This window comes from Halichoerus grypus, chromosome 14 (genome assembly GCF_964656455.1).
Source record: "Halichoerus grypus chromosome 14, mHalGry1.hap1.1, whole genome shotgun sequence".
In the NCBI taxonomy this organism is placed as follows: domain Eukaryota; kingdom Metazoa; phylum Chordata; class Mammalia; order Carnivora; family Phocidae; genus Halichoerus; species Halichoerus grypus.
The window spans coordinates 33,925,944-33,952,282 of NC_135725.1; the positions used below are offsets into that span (position 1 = coordinate 33,925,944).

A 26,339-nucleotide genomic window follows, 5' to 3' on the forward strand; every position below is an offset into this window, starting at 1 on the left:
TAAGCACTTAGTTTTGTAAGCTAAATCAGACAACTGGATACTTAAAAAGGCTACAGGATGGTAATGATGGTGGTTCTAACATGCACATAACTTCCTCTCTCCTGAAGTCCTAATAAAACTATAGCAAAGGGTTTTTTTGGTTTTTTGTTTTTTTTTAAACAGAAGCCCATAAGGATGGGAGAAAAGGCAAGGAACAATGGCAATAAATTTTGGAAGCTGAAAGGCAGACAGATGACTGTTAATTTACTTAGCAGAAGTTAAAAATCTGAATCTTAAGCCTGAAATGAAGAAAGCCAAGAATATCCTGATCTAAAGCACAGAACCCTCAAAAGACTTAGAGCAGAAACTGGGGAGGAAGGTGGGGGGTAGGTGCCAAAAAAGAAGCACTGGTTGAAAGTAGTCAGAGATCACAAGCCTCTAGGTAAGTGCTTCTCTCCCTGGCACAATAAACATAGAGTTTCTTCTCTGAGAAGGATCAAACAGAGGGACTCTGGATTGGAGAACACCAAGCCATAGGTGACAGCGTGAGTGTACTGAAGAAAGAATATATGAATATATGCACATGACCTCACAGCACCCTGTACCTCCCCACCTCCTCCCCAGCCTTCCTTTCCCACTCAGCTCCAAGAACCACTGAGAGCTAAACCTCTTCCTAAGGCAGGACATTGGAAGAGTATACTCTGGGAAATCTGACCAGCCCAAGAGGAAGGACCTTGGGATGGTGGCATCAGGGATTCCTCATCAGTGGCCCAGTCAGATCCATGTAAGTGAAGCTCAAAGTTGACAAGTCCTCACCCATATGCTCAGGACTTCTAATCTGCTCTTTACTTACTCACTTTTAGACATGAGCAGACAGATAAGGTTTGCCAGACATCTGAGAAATGGCTCTAATATGAAAAACAGAGACCAAGACAAACAAACCAGCCAGTGGGATGGAGCAGAGACTACACAGGGATAAAAAACTTACACAAACATAATTGTTACAATAATCGGAAATAACCACAGATACTGCATCCATGAAAAAAGATCAAAGTGGGATAAAAGGAACATTCAGGGAATAAAAAAAGAGCTCTTGGAAATGAAAAATATGATAGCACTAATGAAAGAAATCAAAAGGGTTAGGAAATGAAGGTGATAATGAACAAAATAATGGAGATGTGAAAAAAAAGGATAAAAGAAAAACAATAGGGGAACAATTTAGGACAACCAGCATCCAAATAACAGAAGTTCTAGAGGGAAAGAAACAGAAAGAAAAAAATAGCTGAATTAATCATCAAAGAAATGATTAAGAAAATTTCCCAGATCTGTAGGATAGGAGTTTCTGGATTAAAAGCACTCATCAGGTTCCCAGCATGATCAATGAAAATAATCTACATGGAGTCACAACACTGTAGATTATCAGAATTACGGAGATTCATAGCTGCTAGGAATAAATAAATAGGGTTTCAAGAATGAATACGAATTAATAACTGAAGTGGAATGAAGCTTTGCAACATCTATAATAGAAACTGGAAGACAACTAAAAATCACTTCAAAATTTGGAGGGAAAATAATTTTCAACTTAGAATTTTCTCTCCAGATTAACCAAAATTAAATGTGAAGGAAGAAAGGAGATATTTTCAGACACAGAAATATCAACACATTTAGCTCCTAAGCACACATTCTCAGGAAGCTAGTGGAGAATGTGCGTGATCATTGAATAAGGGAATTAGTCCACCCCATCAGAAAACAAGTGGAAATGCTGAGTTCCTACATTCTGATTTTCGTTTAGGGTAAGAAAGTGGGTCACTCAGCTCTGTGTTAGAATGTTGGACATTTGAGAATGGTTAGGATTTAAATAGGAAGAGATAATTCTGAAGTGTTCTATTATACAAATTGTACAAGGATAAGAAAACTGTGGTCTAGCACAAGACGCAGTGGAGGGAATCATCAGGATGGCAGTGAAGGGAGATGCTGGGTGGGAGGATACCCCCTGAGCCCGAAGCAGTGAGACACAAGCAGTAGACAAATTGACATCAGCACATCACTGGTCAGCATACCCTCTTTCTAAATCTGCTAAACTACTGGAGGATATGCCCCAACGAAATAGGGGATAGAGAGAGACATGAGATCCTGTTTCCTCCAAGAAGGAGGAAGACTTGAGATCCAGGAAACAGACTTCCTACCCATGAGAAGATAAAGGGAATTCCTGGGATAACAGTAAAGAGAAGTCAAGGGTGGTAGTATGTGGCAGACCTAAACCAGCCCAGGTTGAAGGAGAATGAAATTCTCTGGGTGGGAGGTCTCCAAGGGGGCAAAAGGCAGTAAGACAGTGTTAGATCCTGACATGATAAAATTTATGAAATACCATATTGAGAGATTTGTGGAAATTGTGGGTAAGATTAACAAAATGTTCAAACAAAAAACTAAGCAAATTTTTTAAAAAGGCAAGCAATTGCTAACTTCAGGGAAAGCAAAGAAATAAGAAATAAAACAATCAGTGCCCTACAAAGCTCAGCTTAGAATAATGTTTACATAGACAAATAATGTGACCATTGAGAATTGCTTCAAACAAAGATCTTGATATCACTGTAGTGAAATAGTGGTCTAGAGAAGCAAAGGGGAAGGTGACATGAGAAAGCAAAATCCTCATCTGTTATTGTAGATCAGGAGAAGTGGGTCAAATTGAGCTACCAAAAGTTAGCAGTATATGCATATATTTAGATATATGGAGAAGTGTATATTCCAAAAGAAATGGCTGAAGGGGTCAAGAATAGCCATCTCTGGAAAAGCAGGGGGGGTCTGGGGGTAGGGGGGCAAGGGAACCATTTTTTTGTTGCAAGGCTTTTTGTACTATGTGAGTTACATGCATGTGTTACTTTAACAAAAATAAAGAATAATTTAACAAAATAAAATACATTAAATTTATAAATACTCTTTAAAATGATGCTTAATTAAGTTTGTAAATGGGACCGGGTTTAACCAAAGGCCCCTAAAAGTGATTGTCAGATTTGCTGGAATTATATATAAAATAATAAAGTTTGTAAGTGGAACATAAGAGTCTAAGGAAGGATTAGGTTCAATTAACCTGAATAAACTTAATATTATTTTGATAAAGCTTAAGTAACTTCTGAATATCCTTTTCTCTGCATAAAAGTCCATCTTGAGAACATGAAATTCCCTGGTATTGTCAGATTTAAAAGCCTGTGCTGAAAGGTAGAGGAGGGAGTGATGGCTGGGGTGAAAGGCTGGCTCTGCCCTAGGAGGAAGAGTCCTCAGCTGTGGGCTTTTCCTCAGCACCCATCATTTATACACTGGGCAGATGGACTGCTGCGGGCACCTCAGTATCTCACGTACCCAGGAGGCTGGCGTCCTCGAAGTGGTTCTGCCTCAGATGATCAGAATGGGCTGTTTGATCTTGAAGCTCTGTCTGGTCATCCCTGAGTCACACAATGTACTGAGCAGCCTCCTCCACCGCTCTGGGCGATTTGCGGTCGATAGACGGTAAGGCTGACAAATTGCTCTCTCAACCCTGTTAGTGACCTTCACTGCCCCACAGTCATTAGACTCTGGGGAAATGAGCAGTTGCTCCTAATTAGGAATAGTGTGTGTGTTTTGGGGGGGAGGGGGGTGAGCAGGCAGTGGAGGATGAGTGGGTATCCAGGGACACAGGTCAGAGACTTTTGTCTAAAGAAGTCCAGCCTGAAAGGAAGGACAAAAGTCCACACTAACAGGCACTCATTTAAAAAGATTATGAGGGATATTTCCACAGTCGCCCTCAGGAAACATTTCTCCCCCCACATTTTATAGTCCTTTAGCTCTTCAGAATGTGGGACTGGGAAGAGTAAATTTAAACAGGCAGGATGATTCTGACATACTGTATCGAGCAGGACTTCAGAAGGACCAGGTAGTGAAGACCAGAGACTTTGTGGGCCGCATGAACTCCATTGCAACTGCTCGACTCCGCCATTTTAGTGCACAGCAGCTTGCGGTGTGTAAATGAATGAGCATGGCTGTGTTCCAATACACCTGTATTTACAAAAATAGACGAGGGGCCAGATCTGACAGTTGTTTGATGATCCCTGCATTAGAAATGCTAAGGAATGGTAGAATTTCAGGTTGTTTGTTAAGTAGACAAGTGGGTGAGAATATCTGTCAGAATATTACCTGTTGCAACGGCTGGAAGACAATCCAAGCTTGCTTAAGCCAAAAGGGAATTTTTCATTTATATAACTGAAAATCTAGAGGTAGAACTACTTTAGGAGCCGTTTTAAATGACTTCTCTTTCTTCTCATCTTTGGGCTCACATTTTCCTCTATTGAGGGCTTTCTCAATCAGGTTCTTAGAGTCATAAAGTGGCTGCCACAAGCCACCAAGCCTAGGTCCTTCCAGATTCACATCCCGTAGACAGAGCATGGAATTCCTGACAGAAGACTTGAGATGTACTCAAATTATACTGGCTTTAAGCCAGGTACCTATTCAGTCTTGATATATGCTAGGATGAGGCTCTTTCTTTGCTTTGTTTCTTCAGAAAGGTTCTGATTACTCTTGGGTCTTAGTCGTCCATATAAACATTACAATCAGCTTATCAAGCTCCGTGATAAACGTTGCTGGGCTTAACTGGAACTGTATTAAGTCTATAGATAAATTTGAGAAGAATCAAAATCTTGACAGTATTAAGTCTTCATATTTATGAATGTGGTATAGTTCTCTCCATTCATTTACATATTCTTTAATATCTCTTAATAATGATTTTAATTTTCCTTATCGAGTTCTTAGATATGATTTGTTAGATTTATTGCTAGATTCTTGATATTTTTTGATATGACTATAAGGGTTATCTTTATTAGTTTATCTATTGCGGCATGTTACTCCAAAACTTAGTGACTTAAAACAGGCAATAAACATTAGCTATCCTTGCAGTTGCATGGGTCAGGGTTTTGGGGGTATCTTGGTGGTGCTGACTTGAATCTCTCATGAGGTTGCAGTCAAGCTGTCAGCCAGGGCAGCTCTCATCTGAAGGTTCGACTGGAGCTAGAGGATCACTTCCAAGGTGGCCACTCACATGGTTAGTAAGTTGGAGATGGTTGCATGTGGGAGGCCTCAGTTTCTCCCAGATGGGGCCTCTCTACAGGCTGTGTGGTGTCTGCACAGCATGGCAGTTGACTTCCTTCAGAGTGAGTGATTCAAGAGAAAGAGAAACCTAGGAGGAAGCTATCCTTTTTATGATCTAACCTCAAAAATGGCATAACGTTACTTTCTATTTGTTAGAAGTGAGACATTAGTCTGTCTCATTTTAAGAGGGAGAGCAATTTGGTGCCACATTTTGAATCTCAGGAAGGAACCAGGCGAAATGCCCAAAGTCTGAGAGTTTTTCTTTTCTTTTTATTTATTTATGTATTTATGTATTTATTTAGTTGCAAAGAAGCCTCTGTCCTTACACAGAAATGAACATTTACTTTTCTTAGTTTTACATTGTGCTTCCACTAGCTATTTGGGTAAATCCAAAGAAGATACTGTTTCCTCAACATTGTTTTCCCCATGGCCTGTGATGACCTCTGAATTACAGCCACAGGGAACTGATGTTAGCCTCCCCTCAATGCTCCAGTTATTCCTTAGCATGTGCTTTTCTCTCTGCCTGGAACACATATCACCTGGCTTATGCCCACCGAAGCTTTCCTTGACTGAGCCTGGGCAGGACGCCTCCATACATGCTCCCATCACACCCTAACTTTCACCTGCTGACACTAATTACTCTATAATGCAATGGTTCTCAAAGTCTGGTCCTCAGGCAGCATTAGCAGACCCTGGGCATTTGTTAGAAAGGCAGACTCTCAGGCCCCACCCACACCTCCTGAACCAGACACTCTGGGGTTGGGCCCCGAAATTTGTGCTGTAACAAGCCCCCCAGATGATTCTGGTGCTCACCCAGTTTGGGAACCACAGCGCTGTCTAATGCATTGCTTGTTTACTGTTTGGATCCCACACTGGAGGTAGGCTCCCCAGGGAAGGGCTGCACCTGTCTTATTCACCTCTGTGTCTGCCAAGCCCACAGTAGGTGCTTTTTCAATTCCACTGGGGGTGGAATCCGAAAGACAAAGGTTAAGAGTGAGTGAGTGGATGTGATCAGAGGAAACTGCCAAGTGTCTAACCTCCACCTTGATGCTCTCACCTGCCCCAGCAACCCCCCCACCAAAGTCAGCCACACTAGATGTTCCAACCGTTTTGTTTGTTTGTTTGCTTGCTTGCTTTCTTCTTTGCGTTGCCTGGGGATTCATTATCTTCCAAATAAAATTGCCTCTCAAGAAGCCAGAGGTCCTGGGGTCCTGGGCAGGCACCATTAGCTTAAGGATGCGCTCTGGGACAGGATAGACAGCTGGACTGGGGACGGGTGGTGTCTCTGTGTTAGCCACAGGGTTTGGCTGAGCTCCAACTCTGTGTCCCTCTCTGGGGACTTCTGACAGCTTGTCGTGGGGCAGGTGCATTGTCTTCTCCACGGGAACCCAGAACACAGCGCAGGAAGTGTAATGAGACAGGGCAGAAGCCAGATGACTGTGCACCGAGGGTACCAGCAGGGGGATGCGAGGGTGCAAGGGTAATAATCTAGTGACTACTTTGTAGGAGCAAAAGGAATTTTAACTTCAGTCGGAATTCTTCTCTCCCTAACCTTCTTCCCAACCTTAGTTGTCTCCACTGTTTCTCTTATTCTCCATTTCTTGATGTGGGACCTTTCTTATGTGGTCATTTCCAGATAGGACAATGGACCCAAGGAGAAACTTACTTTTTTTCTTTAAATAAAGCAAACATTCATGGTACAGTTTTGGATTGTGATTTCTGAGGAGCAGGCTTCTCCTGTGTGTGTATGGAGGAGCAACTTTGCCCGCTTCCTTTCTGGACTGGCATTTGTAATGACAGCCCTCTCTGTCTCCCACGTGAATGTAGAGATTGTCATCTGCATTTTCTAGGCTGACCTGCGGAAGCCTGTGAACAAGAGGACTTCCCTCTGCGATTTCTCCAGAAGGGAGTGCAGATTACTGATGTCAATCACTGGGAACAGATAGTGGTAGGGTGCTCCAGAGTGGCAGGGGTTAGAGATGAAGTCTGCCACAGGGAGCTAGGCAGGGACACTTCCTTTCAGGGGACCCCAATGGAATGGGAGTAAGCCAGATCCCATACACCCAATTATTTGGTTCAGGGGTCAGCAAACTATGGCCCCTGGGCCAAATCCAACCTGCTGCCTGTTTTTATATATAAAATGTTATGGGAACACAGTTACATCAGTTCATTTACATATCGTCTGTGGATGCTTGGCTACTATGATGGCAGGGTTAGGAAGCTGTGACAGAGCCTGTTCTGCCCATAAAGGCTAAAATATCTACTATCTGGCCCCCTACAAAGTTTGCAGTGTCCTGCTCTGGCAGAACATTTATTTCCCCTGTGCCATCCTCAGCCCGTGGCCCTCGCCTGGTCACATTTAAAGGGTCCAGCCTGATTTCATCTATGCTCGTGGATTAAAATATTTACTTTAAACTTTTAACTTAGAAATAATTTCAAACCTTCAGAAAAGTTTCAGGAATAATACAAAGAATATCGTACACCCTTTACCAGATTCACCGGCTAACATTTTACACCATTTGCTTTATTACTTATACTCACTCTCTATATACAATATATTTATATTTTATACATCATATTTATTATATATAATTTTTAATCAACAATACTATGTATAATATTTTAATCAACTAAATATAATCTATTTAATCAATATACCTCAAAGCTCTGTGCATTAGAATAGTTCATGCACATGTACAGGCTTCCTAAGAATTAGGATTTTCTCTTTTCATAACCAATTTTCAACTCCAGTTCGTATCAGGATATCAGGATTTCCTTTGTAGCTTTTTTCCCCCCTCCTCCAGTATAGCATTCAGGGTCAGGAATTGCATTTACCTGTTCTGAACCTCAGGCTTTTGAGGTTTGATTCTGTTAAGGAAGAATTTTGCTTTCTTCCTCCAGTTCATCTCCTGGAAAACTGTAAGGAAAAGACAACATTTTCTCTGGTCCTTTAGTGCTTATACCTGGCAACCACCTACGAGAGCCTGGAGGAATTTTCTAGGAACAGGAGAAATGTCCATGGAATGGGGTTTCTAGAAAGGCAGTTTCCTACAGGTGCCCGTCCTGTGAATATGGCAGCAATGCTACACATTTGGAGACCGTGAGAGTGCCCAAATGACCCCCAGGGAGATGGATTTGCAGCCGAACCTCTTCATTTCTGACTGCAGTGAGCCTGAGATATTCCTTTCCATGATGGACCCCATGGAAATGTGTTAGACCCATTCCTAAAGAGGAAATGTGTTAGACCCTTCCATCAGCCTGAGAATTAGGAAATGGGATGAACAGAACCTTAGAACTAAATGCACAGCTTTGGAAACTACAGATCTGGGGAGGATCTGAGTGGGTAAATTGTTAAGAATTAGATCATGACAAATCAAAATTAATTATATAAATTAAAGCTACCATTTAAAGTATAATTAGTGATCCTTTTAAAATAAAGAGAAAGATTTTTGTTAGCATAAATAGATTAAAGAAAAATTAACTTGTACCAGATGCAGCAAAGTTTGATTTGGTATATATGTAACATATATCGATGTAATCTTGTAGAAGTGTGTGTGTATAAAACATACCATTTATTTAGTCGTTATTCATTTTTTTAATCAATGATTTATTAAGGTCTATTGTGTGCTAAGTGCTGGATGGAAAAATGAATCACACCATGCTGGGTACACTGGAAGGGGCCGTTTTGCTGTATTAAAGAATTTGGATTTATTTTTCAGAGAGTATTATTCTCACTGTCCCTGGCCTGGGCCAAGAGAATACAGGTTTGAAATTTTGAGCTTTTTGCAGGTGGTTAGCGCTCTTTTGGAGAACATGATGCCTGGCAACCGTCTGCGGCAGGACTGAAAATACTGGTAAAGGGTTTAAGACTCTAACGATTCTTCCAGAACAACCAGGCTGACAATGAGTAATATGCAGTTTGATGTGAAAATTAGAAAACTGGCAGACGAAGCTGCAAGAGGGAAATTGGATTTCCAGAGAGACGAATGGGAGGCCATGCGGCTGAATAGAGTTCATAAGATGCAAACGCATGCAGGGGAGTTGCAATCCTCCCTCATTCCCAGCACACAGAGCAAGTTCCTATTATTTATTTATTTGCGGGTGAAAAGCGAGAGTTCCGTGGCCCTGGTGTTTATTATCAAAATGGATGGATTCAATATCGAGCAATGATGTGTTCGAAATGAAAGCCACATCATTAAATGTCACGGGCATTTATTAACACAGTTTCCTCCTTATTCAAATAAAACAGGCATTATCTCACCAGGTGCCATGTGACTCCAGCCTTTCCTGGACTGGTTTTGACTGAGGCTCAGATTCTGGGAGGCAGTGTGGTTGAAAGCAAATATGGGAAAAGCAGATATATCCAGGGGAATGTGATGAGGAATGGAAAACGCTTAGATGGTGGCTTTAACAGGGAGGGCTCCATCTTCCGAAAGCACAATGTGGCCTGTCAACTTACTGTTCTTGCTCTTTAGTGCCCCCATCACCTGTCCCACTAGCTCACCTATTTGTTTCCCATCTCCTTTCTCCTCTCTCTCATTCCTCTCTCTCGCAGCATATCACTGATCAAGGAATGGCTTCCTTTCTTGTGAACTGTGACTTCTAACCTGGACACAAAAGTTATTGGGGTAGGTGGCAACCTTCATCTCGGAATCTTTTGAACAGCTTCATGCCCAGAGCAACTCCATGCTAAAAAGACTGCACAGATTTGAATGGCTATGCTCCAACTGAAAGAAACCAACTTGGGAGAAATGACATAAATTCATTATTACTGAACTGAAACCTCTTTCTGCTCCAGGCAGAGAAGATAAATTACCACTCAAGTGATATAAATTTATTTGAATGTTTCATTGGATCAAATGTATCACGATGTCTGGAAATCTCTTTTAAGTTGGAATTAAAGAATGGTTATCAGACCAATAATAGACACTATCATTTGCATACATTTCATCTCAAGAGAATTCTGAAGTTATGCAATACTCAAGTGGTTAATTGTTCTTCACACTCCTGATATACCAAGTTACAGCTCAGATTAAGGAAGACACAGTGGTGACTGAGATGATTGGCGGGGCCCACTAGGAGGGCATCTGCAAGAGCTGAAAGAGGGTATGGCTGGCAGGGGCACCACGGGGCCTTTTAAAGTGCTTCCATGAGGGAGGTGAACTGGGTAAGTTTATTTAAGGCAGGTTTTCTGGGGCGCCTGGGTGGCTCAGTCGTTAAGTGTCTGACTTCGGCTCAGGTCATGATCCCAGGATCCTGGGATCAAGCCCCACATCAGGCTCTCTGCTCAGTGGGGAGCCTGCTTCTCCCTCTCCCACTCCCCCTGCTTGTGTTCCCTCTCTCGCTGTGTCTCTCTCTGTGAAATAAATAAATAAAATCTTTAAAAGAAAAAAAGCAGGTTTTCTCCATGTTTTATGATTCCAAATAACTGGGTATTTGACGATGATCAAAATGCTAGTGTTTTTTCTCTTTGATTGTCCCTTTTCGTCAAAGACTTAAATTCCTTGAAATAGCCTCGAAAGTTGCCATTAAAGTTGCCATTAATTCCAACTCTCTCGACCCCCCGCAAATTCTTATTGAGCAGGTCTTTGGTCTGAGGTTGTGCTGTGAATGGAATTAATTTTCAGTGTTTGCTTAGAATGTGTAACATCAGCAGGCTGATTTTTGAAAGTCCTTCCTGATTTCTTCATAATCTCATGAGACCTTCAAGGAAGAATAGACCCCATTTTATTTACTCTGAGCCTCCAGTGCCTAGCAAGGCATGGAAATGATGTCCCTTTCTTGTTGAGTAAAGAAATGACTAGCCCGTTCCCCATGGTGCCATTTTTATTATGATTCCCAATATTACCAGCACAGCTGTAGGGTACTCTGTAGATGCACAGGTGCTGGGCTGACAGGAATCCGGCCAGGTTAGGCACGTTTAGCTTCAAATGAGAGACATTCCAGATTACCATCTGTAAGGTGGGCTTCCTCCGGGAATAGAATACAAGGATATGTGAGGTAGCAGGAGACATAATCTTTGTCATGAGGTCACCTTTGTAGCACAGTGTCACCTACCATTCTATGTGTAATCCTGCACTTTCAAGCCTTAGATTAACATCACATGACCATGACATGATTCTGTGTGGCCAATGGACTATGAGACAAAATGATGTGTGTCATTTCCCAGCATAGGCAGTTGAGACCCAGTATCCTTAAATCCAACCTTTTCTGTCTCTTTCAAGGGGACTCTAGAGACCCCAGATTTAGACTATTCCATTCTAACATGCGGAAGACTTCCTCAGCCTGGGCTCCCTGGTGAGTGTGGAGCAGTGTCCCCACCGACCGCATTGCAATTATAATGTGAAAGAAAAATAAACTTTTGTTGTGTTAAGTCACTGAGATAGGGGTAATTTGTTACTGCAGTATCATAGCAAATTCTGACAAATACAACCCCAGCAGATTTCCCATTAACATTTCATTGGCCAAACCTAAGTGATATGGTCTCTCATAACTGCAAGGAAGGTTGAGAAAAATGGGAAGAGGATTGCTAATTTGGCTTAAATGAATCACGCGGTCTACCCCCTGGGGCTGTCTCACACCAGAAAAAGTTGAGGTTCAGTTACAAGGAGGAAGTGAGGATGACATTGGGTAGGCATGCTCAGTGTCTGCCAAATCACCAGACACTGTTTAGGCTAAACAGAGAAGATGCTAAAGCCAAAGAGAAAGAGGTGGATATCCAGGTAATTCTGTAATTCCATGCCTCAGACTGTGTCCCAGAGACGTCTGATCCCACATGGCTCCTTCTCCTTCGAGCTGTCAAGATGCCTGGTTAAGTGACTGTTAAACTGCCTTTGCCTCCTACCTCCTGTCTCCCACCGCCCAAAAGGCTGCCCTTGAGGTAGGGAGGGAAGTGATCCCCGCTATCCCTTTGCCAAATCTTTCAGAGAGGTTATGAGGCTGAACAGATTTGTGTTTGAAAAGGGCTTTGAAGCTCTGGCGTGAAAGGTACCACAGAAGTGCAAATGCCTGCAATTCATCGCCTGCTGAATGGAACAGGAACTGAATTGCTTTAAACTGGAATTTCAGGGCCTGTGGCTGGTGTCTGGGATTCGCACAATGGTTCTCTGAAAGGGCTTTCTTTTGTATAGACTGCTATTTGTTCTCTCAGTTCCTTACCCAAGTTAACCCTCAATCTCTCCTCACCCATCTCCTCCAAAGGAAGGCCTCAGGCTGGAGGAGGCAAACTGCAAATGGCTCAGTTTGGCTCCAAGAAGCGTTATCACTTCTTTTCCTGAACTTCTTTAGAGTTCACTCCTTTAGCCACTCAGCAGTCCTCCTCAGGCCCTTCCTGTGGGGGTGGGGGGTTGAACCCCTATCAGCCAAACCCTAGGATTGGCCTTGTGGTGGAGGTGGGATGGATTCTGAGGATGATGGTCAGGTCACCAATACTGGTGTCTGATGTGTGACCACCTCTACAAACTAGCCGGAGGGTTGTTAAAGGTGTGCGATCCCCGGCCCAGCCCAGACCTGTTGCTGTGGGATCGTCAGGGTGAGTTTCATGGGTCTGCATTTTTCTAAGCACATGAGTGTTTGCCAGAGAGGAAGCTCAAGAAATTCCTTATGTGATGAATGAATTGTGCAACACTCACATTGTACCAGGTCCTGTGCTAAGCATCTTCCCTATAACTTCTCATCTAATCTTTCCCAAAGCCTAGGATATGGCTATAATTCTCAGCATTCCTCCATTTTCCAGATGAAGAGACTTGGCCAAGGAACTTAGCCAGGATCGGGACCCAGGTTCTTCACAGGCACCTTAGCATGATTGAGTTGTCTGTTTCCTCTCCCTGAAGATTAACATTTTTAAAAGGATTTCAAGGCAAGAACACAGTGGAATGGATCTCCAGTGGTGGTTTCTGGCAGCAGAACTGGTGGGAGGCTATTACCCAATGCTGTGGTGTCAGGAAGAGTTAAATCTTTTTGACAGTTCAGTGGCCCCTTTTGGGTTTGCCCAAATGGCACCTGTTGTTGAAGTCAATAGAGCTTACAATTTAATTTCATCTGCCTGCAAACAATCTCTCTCATTAGGGGGTGGAGTGATGATGGGATTCTCCCAGCCATGCAGTTTCACTTTCTACACGGGTAATGCATAAGTACAGTCCCTGTTTCCTGCAGAAGGAGGGAGAGTCCCCTCCACCCCCAGACCGCATGTAATGAGAAAGCAAGTCTCTGGGTAAGGAGAGAGGGGGGAGGCAATGAGTCGGGGTGAGGAAGGGTGAGAAGGGGTCAAGCTTGCACACAGGGCTCCTAAGAGTGCTTATCTTTTCCCTCTGTGAGTTGTCACCTGTCCACTTGCAGGCTAGTCCTTATGTTCAATAGAATTTGAATGCTTCCGTTACCCAAATGAGAAGGAAGTGGCTTTTCTATCTGTTAGAGATGAACCCACAGGATGGGCATGAGGGACTCTCTGTTTTCAGCTCTGAGCTAATAGGACCCTTTGGTTTAATAATAAAGGTGATGGTGATAAAACACCAGCAACAGCAAGGATAGTACTGGGTACCATTTGCTTGCTACTATACAAGGTGCTCTGCTTAGATCTCTTTATTTATGTCTCACAACAACTCTGTGAGCTAGGAATCTCGTGCCCATTTTACAGAGGAGGAGACTGAGACTGAGCGGGAAGAGGTCTTATGTCATATAGTCAGTAAAGACAGAAGCAGGCCTTCAAATATGTATCTTTTTTTTTTTTTTAAAGTTGAGGAGTTTATTAGGGAAATATGAGAGGCAAAGACACCCCAAGTGACAAAAAGAAAATTCTGAAAATGTTCCTTCAAGCCAAGTGGGGGCCTGGCCTTGACCTCCCCAAAAGGACAAGAAACTGGTGGGTTAGGAACAACATTCTCTGGTGGCCACCTTGCCAGGGCGTAAGTGTCTCAGCCAGGACTGCCTCGCATCCCCCACCAAAGGTGGAAAGGAGACAAAGACTGTTTATAGAATCAATGCAGAGGCAATGAGAGCTGTAAGGAAAGTCAGAGAGAGAGAGAGAGAAAGAGAGGTGGGGAGGACCTTGACAAAGAGTCCCAGGCGTTTGGCTCAGAGCGCCTCAAATACACTGACGAACAGTTCTACAAAATGTTACTTAAAAAGATAAAATGCTTAATGTTGGTTCCAAGAGCTCCCCTGGACGTCTTCCCACATGCCACATCTCAAACCAATGTACACGGCAGAGCCCAAAGGCCACGCTTTTGAAAAAGAAAAACAAGAATAAGCCCTGTTGCTCTTTAAGGAGAGAGGAAGGAGCTGAGGCTGCTGGGGCCTTTCCCACGTGGGCCTGTATCCCGTAAAGCAGCTTCCCAGCAGCAGCATGGTGTAGTTCCAGGTGAGGGTCTCGCCTTTTGTCACCCGTGCTTCAATGTACTCTATTCTCCGAAGGCTGTCAATTTCTCGTTTAGTGTTGCAAGTGTTGAACGACAAGACATATCAAACGAGTTGAGAAAGTCCGCAATTTTCTTGATGCTGCTGGTGATGACTTCTATGTATTCCCGGTTTGCCCAGTCCTGGTGAATCTCCCGCTGCACTGGATCCTCTTGACCCACCATGGCTGCCACCTGACGAGGAGCCACCCAAATATGTATCTTCTTCACCACTCTCATCACCTGTCCTTCAACTGTGTTTCAGTAATGACACAAAGACTGCATGTCCCGGTTATTCTCCAGGGATCAGGATTATACCCATGACATTGCACATTGTGTCAGCAGTGTTGAGGGTGCTTAAGAACCTGCTCCTTCCCCTCTCCCCAGGGAATTCCTTGGGAAACCCATGGGAAGGATACTGTTGGAAATTTCATTTTCTTTTATGAGTTATCAGTGACAGAGAGTACGTATGTGTTTGCATGTTCTGGCAATACTGGTGTCTGATGTGTGACCTGTATTTTATTAAAGTTATAGCTTTTGCAGGGAGTTGGGGTTATTACTGGTGCTTTGGGAGAGGAGTGGTCAAAGTTGGAGTCACTCTGGCATGTGGAAGGTGATTTCAAGTTCTTTGCCCGGGAGATGTATATGCTAATAGGAAAAATGCTCTTTCTTCTCTTCAGGCCAAGTTCAGAAAGATTATACTAGCTCTGTGGGTTGCAGAAGGAAAATAAAAGAACAGACATGGCCTGGGAGGCAGACTAGGAAGGGAAGAAAAAAGGAAGAAAAGGTAATGTCCCTAAAGAAGGCTGACAAAGGGAGGGTAGTAGTGTTCCTCCTTAGAGCTCAGTGGAGTACACGTGGTATGGGGCAAACCAAATGAGTGAATGTGCATTATTGAATGAATGAATTGTGGCATTGAATTTAACAGGTTATTAGAGCAATGGAAAAATTCAAGCCATACATAGGACTTCCTTTTCTCTAACCTCATGTTGAACTAGGACTTTCTGATGGCACAAGATAAACCTATTTCCCAATCATGCTGTGCAGAGGATATTTGTCATAATCATTGCCATCCTACATCTTTTGAACTCCCTCTCTTACATTTTGGTGGTTTTCTCATTGAGATTTGCACCTTCCAACAGTAGAGGTAGGAAAACTTGCATTCCAAGCCATCCTTGTGTTCCAAGCCACATTTAATCAGGTTCCACCGGGGAAAGGACCACATAAAAGGAAGATCACATTCAGAATCTACTTTTCTAGATAGATGGGCAGGAAGTGGTTGGGCTTTTTAGCAGCAGCTGCAGCAGCAAACCTACTTGCAGTAAAATCCTGTGGTTGGCACGCCCTGTGGTTGCTCTGTGTCTACTGGGCGAGCTGTGCTGTGCATCCACACCCCCAGTGGGACTTACCTCTGGGTGGTTCAGCAGTGCCATGTGGGTTCTTATCTTGGCTCTAGAGTCTCTGAGCTTGATTCACTGGCTCTGGGTTCCTGGAAGTTTTGTAAATTTCACAATATCTGTAACCATTTTCCTTTTTGTTTCAACTAGCTGGAGTTGGTTCTGTTGTTTGCACCTGAAAATCTTGACCTACTTGGGTAAACATTTCTTTTTCTTACTGTGAGTTAATAAATGGCGTTCTGGTTTTCCTGATTCTAGCTCACTCTGATCCACTGATGAGTTCCGAGTTTCTGAGCATGCGAGGCAGAAAGTGTCATGCCCTGGATTCTGACAGTGGCTTTTACACTGCTCTGATAGCTCCATCACCCTATCCAGGAACCCTTAATGACTTACTGTTGTCTGTGGGAAAAATTCCAGACCTCAGACTCTGGTATTGAAGGCTTTTCACTTCCTGGTTCTACTTTCCCACTGTATTCCCAATACTCTAACACCACTACCAAATTGCAGTGTTTGCTTTTCTCTTTGATTTTTTTTTAACTCTGGCCACTACTTAACGCTATTCTCTCTGCTTACAGGGATCTGTCTTACATCTCTATCTACCAGAATCTTACCCATCATTCAGGACCCTATTCAAATTACATTTCTTCAATGAACATTTTACTAATGACTCCCTGCAGAAATATTGCTTCATCAACTGAAATCCTCTCTGCATTGAGAGCATCTGTCTGTCATGCCTTGTCTAAGAATTAATTTTTCTATTCAGACATCTTCCCAAATACATTGTAGACTCAAGGACCAGACCATGTCTTACCATTCATTTTGTTTCTTCTTGTGTCACTGACACTGAATCTTGGATATGGTAGATGCCAACACAGTCAATGCAAAAATTAATTCATGAATTGCTCATAATACACTATCTGTCAAAACAGAAAAAAAAAATAATTCCTTTAGAGATATATGGGAACTTCGCTAGAGCTTCAAGATTGGGGTGTTCTTGTGGACCATCCATGGGATCACAACTCTTCAGCAGTGTAACTTATAACGTAGAGACACATGCACTTATGATATTGGAAGAATATCATGTTCAAGGCATGTTCAATGCTAAATTGTGGGTCAGAGAAAAGGTTTGTCCTTCCTTTAACATGTACCCTCACATACAGACTCATTAGTGGGTAAGGGTCCTTTCAGAAGAGTTGGAAGAAAGAGATCCTAAGAGTCTGCTTCCCAAATGAAGAAAGCTCTTAAAACAGCCAGGTTTTTCTCTAGTCTTGCTTCTGCTGCAAGTTAGAGGAATGACCTTGGGCAAGTCATCTATCTTTTCTGGGCCTTAGTTTCTTTGTCTAAAAATTAAGTCATGATAATGTTTTTGCCTCATTTGATTGCAGAAAGGCCAAATAAAATAGGAACATCTTGGAGGCAGAGGGGCAGATGGGGCTAGAAGTCAGTGGGAAGAGAGAAAGAAGGAGAGTAGTAAGCAGGGGCAGTAAATATGGGGGGGAGCATAGAGAATGGAATCAGAAACTGGCCAGAGGCACTACAGGTGGAGGGGGCCCTCTTCTATCTGAAAAACATGAGGGAGTCTTTCTGAAAGTGTTTCTCAGGGCTACAGCAGACTGCTATTTCCATACCAAAATTTCCTTCTCCCCTCCTCTTCACTATCAGAACCCCTATATTGTTAGGGGGAGCCACCTTGGAAAGAACAAGTGTTTTTTTGTGTGTTGCTTTTCTCTCAAGCCTAGGTCTGGGAATCTAGGGAAGCACTTACATATTATAGACATTCTACATGCCTTGGAGAATCAGTGCTGTCCAAAGAACAATTATGAACTTTCTCATTAAAAACATCACAGTTTGGAATGGAGTTTAAATAAATCACATGAGCCTGGGGCCTCTTTATGGGTTAGGGTATGAAAAGATCTTTCACCTGCTGTGTCCTGGGGAAAGCCTTTACCTTCTATTTTCTTTCTTTCCTTCCTCCTTTCTTCTTCCTTCCTTCCCTCCTTCCCTTCCTTCCCTCCCTCCCTCCTTTCCTTCCCTCTGTCCCATCCCTTCCTTTCCTCTCTCCCTCCCTCCTTTCCTTCCCTCTGTCCCATCCCTTCCTTTCCTTCCCTCCCTCCCTCCTTTCCTTCCCTCTGTCCCATCCCTTCCTTTCCTCCCTCCCTCCTTTCCTTCCTCCCTTCCCTCTCTCCCCCCTTCCCTTCCTCCCCTTCCTCCCTTCCTCCTTCCCTTCCTCTTCCTTCCTTCCTTCCTTTTTAATACAGTCATGTAGTCATTGTTGTTGAGCTGCAGAGAGAATGCTAGGATTCTCTAAAGAACCTATTGTAGCAAGAATCTGAGTTTGTCTGGTGAGCCCAAGCTAGGACATTGTTATCTATACTCTTACCTATGTTCACTGCTGCTGCAGCCTCCTCTTCTTCATTATGATGATGAATTTTCATCATGCTGCTTCCCAAATGAAGAAAGCTCTTAAAACAGCCAGGTATAGTCTCATCCATATGGTCCTGCTTTGAACTAGCCAGTCCCAGAACCGGGTAGGACATTTTCTCCTCATTATCACCTCATCACTCAGTTCCCCTTGTCTGAGTAGGGTCAGAGAGGTGGGGCTCAGAGATGAGTGCAGGAACAGAAGTGCTAATGAAGAGAAAGTGTTCAAGCATGGATCCTGCCCTCTCATTCAGGCCCCATTGAAAATGGTAACACCATGAGATCATCTTTCTTTTTATTGCTAAGTTTGAATGAATTTTAATGCTGGTGTTTTGGGGAGTAAGTACTATGCAGATGGCTTTAGTTTTAAGCAATAAACTGTCCCATGAAGAGGGAGGTTAATCAAATATTAGGTTGATGCAGAAGATTTTTCTCTGTTTACTGAAAGAAAGACATAATTTGTATTGAGGGAAATGTTTTAGAGAACAAGGAGTAGCTATCAATTTGGTATTTAAACCAAGTTTTTTAAACCAGCCTGCTATGTGCTGAGCTTTGGGCTAGGTGGTAAGAATACGAATGAATATTTAACATTTATTAAGTGCTTTCTTTAAGACAGGACCCATGAGCTCAAGCCTCTGTGGTGCTTTTATACTTTGTTGACTTAGGTGAGCTGGATCTGTGGTTCTCAGGTTTCCTTCCTGGCATGGTTACGGGTTGCAGGTTGCGGGTTGTGGCTGAGGATGAGAGAAATTTGCATGAGGTTTGGAAGGCAGAATTGAACAGCAGCAGGTGTGCTCTGGGGGTCGTGCATGTGGTCCTGATCTGCGGCTTGCCTTGCTGACGTGGGGCAGCAGCTGAGCCTGCAGATCTTCTGGCACCTGCAGAATCTTGTCTTTTAGTCTCCTGAACCAGATGTATGTGCATCTTTGTGGTGAGGGAACCATGTCTTTGAGGAAGAGGTGATGAAAGACACACGTGGGTTTAGTTTGTCTTATGGGTTCAGGTTTGTCCTTATGGGTTGCAAGTTTTCCCGTCTCTCCCCATTTCATGTCCAGCTTTTCTGCCTGCTGGTCCTGCTGACCTACAGCAACTCCAGCCCCCCAGATACACAGCCAACAGCCCTCCATAGGCTTCTCCACCAGCTTCTTCTTGCAGTCCCTGTGAGCGATTTTCTCTGATTCTCCTATCCCCTTCTGGACTTGTACTTCACTAGTTTCTCCCACAGTTGCATAAGGTCTAATCTGTAATATCGAGCCCTTATTCCACATTATTCATGCGACATTGATTTTAGGACTGGCAGAGGCTCAAAGGGTCTCAGGGAGAAAATCTGGACAGTCAGGAAGTTGATATTGGGGGATAGAGAAAAGGCAACACATGGTATGTAGTGGTGAGAAGTTTGGCAACATTGTTGTCTGCAGTAATTTGAAAACACAAAATATACCTAATGAACTGGTAGATTTGGTTAAGGAGACCCAGGAAGAATACTGAATTTGCCAACTGGCTTCTTTTAGCAGTGTATGATAAGGTAGAGAGGGAATTGTTAAGTTTTTCAGCAGAATTTAGAAGAAATATAGAGGACCCAACCAAAAGCCTGCAGAAGGACCTCAAAGTAAGAAATGGTCTTAGGGAAAGGAACAAACTCAGGGCAGTAAAACATTGTCTTAGGTTAACAATAAAGTCAAGGGTGTTACTAAAACCTGGTGTTAAGAATTTAGAAGTACTTAAAGGTGTGTCTATAGTCTTATAGATGTTAATGGTATGACTCTTAGGTGTTCTTGGCTGGAGACAGAGCTTCTAAGATTTTTATGAGCTTTATCCTATAGCAGCTTGGCACAAGGTAGAAAAGGGCTTATCAGAGAAAGAAATTGGATGTGGCATTTGTCCAATAGAGTGGAATATAACTTGATACATAAGAAACACATATTTTTAAAGATTTTATTTATTTATTATTTGAGAAAGACAGATTGAGAGAACCAGTGGGAGGAGGGGCAGAGGGAGAGCAAACTCCCTACGGAGAGCAGGGAGCCTGAAGTGGGACTTGATCCTGAGCCAAAGGCAGACATTTAACCTACTGAGCCACCCAGGCATCCCATAGGAAACATATTTTTTTTAAATATTTTATTTATTTATTTTTAAAGTAGGCTCCACACCCAATGTGGGGCTTGAACTCATAACCCTAAGATCAAGAGTTGCTTGCTCTACTGACTGAGCCAGCCAGGTGCCCCAAGAAACATATATTTTTTAAAAGAATTCTATTAACTTGAGGGGCGCCTGGGTGGCTCAGTCGTTAAGCGTCTGCCTTCGGCTCAGGTCATGATCCCAGGGTCCTGGGATCGAGCCCCGCATCGGGCTCACTGCTCCGCGGGAAGCCTGCTTCTCCCTCTCCCGCTCCCCCTGCTTGTGTTCCCTCTCTCGCTGTGTCTCTCTCTGTCAAATAAATAAATAAAAAATCTTAAAAAAAAAAAAAGAATTGTATTAACTTGAAATGAAATGAACAGAGGTAATTCAAAATGAAAAGAGACTTCTTTAAACTGGATGCAGGAAGGAAGGAAGCTGGAAGGAGGCTGAGAAAGCTACTCAACTGTAAACCCAAGCCATTTGTGGTGGAAAAGAATGCCTCAGTGTGTGGCTGAGAGCCCTGAGGACAGAGCCAAGAGCCACCTCAGATGCCTGAATCTCTGCCTGATGGCTTTTTCCAGTAACATGGAGCTTGCTCAGCTCATTCAGGAGAGCCAAGACATGCAAGAGACTTGGTGCTCTCAAAGACACCCCTTAAGCCATGAGGAACAGGAGTCAGTAGACAAATACTCCAGCTTCCATGTTCTTTGGTAAGCATATTCTTCGTGGCTCCTCAGAGGTTCCCCTGTGGGAATAAGCCACAGTCGTCAATGGTAGTAACTTACACATTAACCTATGTTACTAGCTTTTCTCATTTTACTATCTCACTCTCACCATTATCTATGTTTCTTGGGATCGTTCTCCAAATAAACCACCTGCACCAAATCCTTGTCTCAGGGCTTGCTTTTGGAGGAACCCAAATTAAGACCAGGAGGAAATGATTACCTCTGACTGGGACTATCTGAAGTCATGTCAGAAGGGTTCTCAAGGATTAAGAATACACGAGGCCAGCAGGATGGGGTGGGGTGGGGTGGGGTGATCACTGAGGGCAGAGTGGTAGTTTGTGTCAATGCTTAGAGGTGAGAAATGGGGTGCCGAATTTGGGGAACTGTTAGTAGTTTGTGTTGCTAGCCAGTCCCTTTGTGTAGGACAGAACAATGTGCTGCTTTCTGGGCAAATGCAGCTTGGTCAGCATACAGTACATCTGTCTGAATTAGAAATAGATGTACAGGGAGAAAGGGGCACCTTTTCCCCCAAGGAGATGCAGCCTATCACCAGAGAGCAAGGCTTGGCACACGGGTTGCACTGGATTTCGGCCTGCTCTTGACCTTGAGCAGTGGGAGGAGATGAGCCTGCACAGGTAGGCAGAGCAGTTGTGGGATGGGCATTTGGGTTGTGCTAACTGGGGTATTGTGTAGGTAAACGGCTCTGTTAAAATGTTTTAAGTGAAGGTTGACATCATTAGATTTGTGTGTGTGTGTTTAACTTTAATTCCAGTGTAGTTAACATACAGTGTTATATTAGTTTCAGGTGTACAATATTGTGATTCAACAATTCTATACATTACTTAGTGCTCGTCAAGATAAGTGTACTCTTAATCCCCATCACCTATTTCACCCATCCCCCACCCACCTCCTCTCTGGTAACCATCAGGTTCTCTATAGTTAAGAGTCTGTCTCTTTTTAGATTTGTGTTTTAAGACTCTTATGTCTGCTGTGGGAGAGGAGCTTAGGGTTGGGGTCAACACTGAAGGCAACGATGATATCTTGAAATAAACACTGTCTTTGGAAGTAATGGACATATTTTCTAGAAATGGGGAAGGTGGAGTGGATAGGCATTGAGATGACAGACTGGTCAGAGGTGGGGAGCTGGGGGCAGAGGGAAATATGGCAGACATTTTTAAAAAAATTTTTTTATTAACATATAATGTATTATTTGTTCCAGGGTTACATGTCTATGATTCATCAGTCTTACATAATTCACAGCGCTCACCATAGTACATACCCTCCACAATGTCCATCACCCAGCCACCCCAAACCCTCCACTCCAGAAACCCCCCTCCACTCCAGTAACCCTCAGTTTGTTTCCTGAGATTAAGAGTCTCTTATGGTTTGTCTCCCTCTCTGGTTTCGTCTTGTTTCATTTTTTCCTCTCTTCCCCTATGATCCTCTGTCTTGTTTCTCAAAATCCTCATATCAGTGAGATCATATGATACTTATCTTTCTCTGATTGACTTATTTCGCTTAGCATAATACCCTCTAGTTCCACTCACGTCGTTGCAAATGGCAAGATTCCATTTTTTGCTTGCTGCTACATATATATATATATATACACCACATCTTCTTTATCCATTCATCTGTTGATGGACATCTTGGCTCTTCCCATAGTTTGGCTATTGTGGACATTGTGGCTATAAACATTGGGGTGCTTGTACCCCTTCGGATCACTACATTTGTATCTTTGGGGTAAATACCCAGTAGTGCAATTGCTGAGTCATAGGGTAGCTCTATTTTCAACTTTTTGAGGAACCTCCATACTGTTTTCCAGAGTGGCTGCACCAGCTTGCATTCCCACCAACAGTGTAGGAGGGTTCTCCTTTCTCTGCATCCTTGCCAACATCTGTTGTTTCCTGACTTGTTAATTTTAGCCATTCTGACTGGTGTGAGGTGGTATCTCATTGAGGTTTTTTTTATTTTTTTAAAGATTTTATTTGACAGAGAGAGACACAGCGAGGGAGGGAACACGAGCAGGGGAAGTGGGAGAGGGAGAAGCAGGCTTCCCGTGGTGCATGAAGCCAGATGTGGGGCTGGATCCCAGGACCCTGGGATCATGACCTGAGCTGAAGGCAGATGCTTAATGCCTGAGCCACCAGGCGCCCCCTCATTGAGGTTTTGATTTGTATTTCCCTTATGTTGAGTGATGCTGAGCACTTTTTCATGTGTCTGTTGGCCATTTGGATGTCTTCTTTGGAAAAATGTCTGGTCACGTCTTCTGCCCATTTCTTGATTGGATTAGTTGTTCATTGGGTGTTGAGTTTTATAAGTTCTTTATAGATTTTGGTTACTAGCCCTTTATCTGATGTGTCATTTGCGAATATCTTCTCCCATTCTGTCGGTTGTCTTTTGGTTTTGTTGACTGTTTCCTTTGCTGTGCAAAAGACTTTTATCTTGATGAAGTCCCAATAGTTCATTTTTGCCCTTGCTTCCCTTGACTTCAGCGATGTTTCTAGGAAGAAGTTGCTGCGGCTGAGGTAGAAGAGGTTGCTGCCTGTGTTCTCCTCAAGGATTTTGATGGATTCCTGTCTCACATTGAGGTCTTTCAACCATTTGGAGTCTATTTTTGTGTGTGGTGTAAGGAAATGGTCCAGTTTCATTCTTCTGCATGTGGTTGTCCAGTTTTCCCAGCACCATCTGTTGAAGACACTTTTTTCCATTGGACATTCTTTCCTGCTTTGTCGAAGATTAGTTGACCATAGAGTTGAGGGTCCATTTCTGGGCTCTCTATTCTGTTCCATTGATCTATGTGTCTGTTTTTGTGCCAGTACCATACTGTCTTGATGATGACAGCTTTGTAATAGAGCTGGAAGTCTGGAATTGTGATGCTGTCAGCTTTGGTTTTCTTTTTCAACATTCCTCTGGCTATTCGGGGTCTTTTCTGGTTCCATATAAATTTTAGGATTTCTGTGAAAAAAGTTGATGGTATTTTGATAGGGGTTGCATTCAATGTGTAGATTGCTCTAGGTAGCATAGACATTTTCACAATATTTGTTCTTCCAATCCATGAGCATGGAACGTTTTTCCATTTCTTTGTGTCTTCTTCAATTTCTTTCATGAGTATTCTATAGTTTTCTGAGTACAGATTCTTTGCCTCTTTGGTTAGGTTTATTCCTAGGTATCATATGGTTTTGGGTGCAATTATAAATGGTTTCGGCTCCTTAATTTCTCTTTCTTCTGTCTTGTTGGTGTATAGAAATGCAACTGATTTCTGATGGCAGACATTTTGAGTGAATGGTGGTCACTCAAAATTCTGTCTTGTTCGTACAATTCTCCAGTCTCCTTGAAGTTAGGTGGGGCCTGTGACTAATTCTGTCTCTTGGGCTATAATTAGAAGTGATATATGAAATATATATCAACCCTCTGCTGATCCATGATGGACATGTAGTATAAATGAAAACTAAATCATTCTGATTAGGCCATTTTGATTTGTCACCATGGCACAACCCAGACTATTCTGAATTATCAGGAGACCTCAAGGATGAAGCCTAGTTTCTGAGTGGGATGACTGGGTGGATGGGTAGGTCAGAGAGGTATATTGGAATGGAGGAGCAGTGACTTTTCTGGAAATAAAAGCATCAGGACAAGAGCAACAGAAACTGGTCATTGCACTGAATTCACTGAACATCTTCTTAGTGTCCTGGTCTGTGCTGATGCTGGGAGGGAGACAAGAGTGAGGACACAGCCTTTGCCTTCTGGGAACTCAGTCTTACAGGCAGGATGAGGCATGTGCAGAAGAGAGTCAAACAAGCAAGGCAAGCTGGGAGCCCCCCAAAGAGGGAGAAATGTCCATGGATTCGGGGTAGGGGGAAATGAGTAGAAGAGCTAGGTTTAAAGTTCATCTAGTCAGAATAAAGAGGAGGGGACCTACGGGCACACACCATTCCACACAGAAAAACCAAGCCTAAAGGACTCTAGAAAAGTCATAGAGAAATATAAAGTAGAGCCTAAGCCTGAGGCATATTTGCCCAGTGAAGACAATTAGAGTAAAAATGAATCTATGTTGCTGGCAGGACAGATTTTTCATGGCCAGAGCAGCCATTTTAAAGTTCCTCCACATCATCTGTCCTATATCCCCAAAGAGAGGGAGACAGGGTCCTGGATAAATATCTTCATGGGCTGCTGAAAGGGGTACTGCTGGGGGATGATGAGTGCTTAGAAAGGAGAGTTACTGTTTTTTAATGCTTCTTTTATTAGTACTCCCTGTCACCAATCCTCTCCCTAATAGGGGCATGTGCACACACACACACACACACACTCATTCCCCACACCCTCCAATTCCCAGTCAGGAACACAGAACTCTGGCCACCAGGGCACAGAAAGCACCGTCTTGAATTCCCTCACTAATGTTATGGATCACTTCAGAGGAAGGCGTGGAAAGGCAGATACTCCCTACAGGGAAACGTTTGCTAATCGGATGTTAGTGGAAGAACCTCTAGGGTTTGCAAGCTATGTGCTTATTTTATTTAAAGCCTGGATGTATGGCTGTATCAGTGCTAACTTTCCTCACTTGGGTTGTCTCAGAGCATCCTCTGCACTCCTGTGAACATCTGAACATCCGGCTCCCCAGTGCTATGGAGGCTATTAAATTAGCTTAGACAGCAGGTGGGCAACTGAAGAAATTGGAAAACAACAGCTGATCTAAGTCGCAGTGCACTGTGGACCCCTGTGAGGGGCATGTGAGATATAGACCCTATCATGAGAGCCCATTCAGCAAGGGCCTGGCTCCCCCTCCACCACCCCAGAAATGCCAGCTCCAAACAGTCACTTATGAGCAGAAAAAAGAGGAGTGCTGGGCTTCCTTAGCACCCCCTTCAGCATCGTCTCTGCTTGGAGTCATCCAGCCTCTGAAGGCTGTCCCAGGCGGCACGCGTGTGTGTGTGTGTGTGTGTGTGTGTGTGTGTGTGTGTGTGTGTGTATGTTGGGGGAGTGGGTATGGAGTGATGATCCTGCCTCATATTGGCATCAAAATCAAAGAGCTCCCATTCTGCATGAATGTAGCTGGGACTGAGTGAGGATGGGAGAAAGGAAATAACAGAGCCAACGTTTGTTGAGTACCCACTATGTGCCAGGCACTGAGTTTTACCTCAGTGTCCATATGGAATGTTTCATTTAGTTTTCCTAACCACCCTATGATGGAGGCA

General features: G+C 43.4%; 1 pseudogene; it reads right to left on the minus strand.

The window, feature by feature from the left end:
• Positions 1 to 13,810: 13,810 nt before the first annotated feature.
• On the minus strand, positions 13,811 to 14,690 carry LOC118521955 (putative protein BRICK1 pseudogene; annotated as a pseudogene).
• Between the last annotated feature and the right edge of the window lie 11,649 nt (positions 14,691 to 26,339).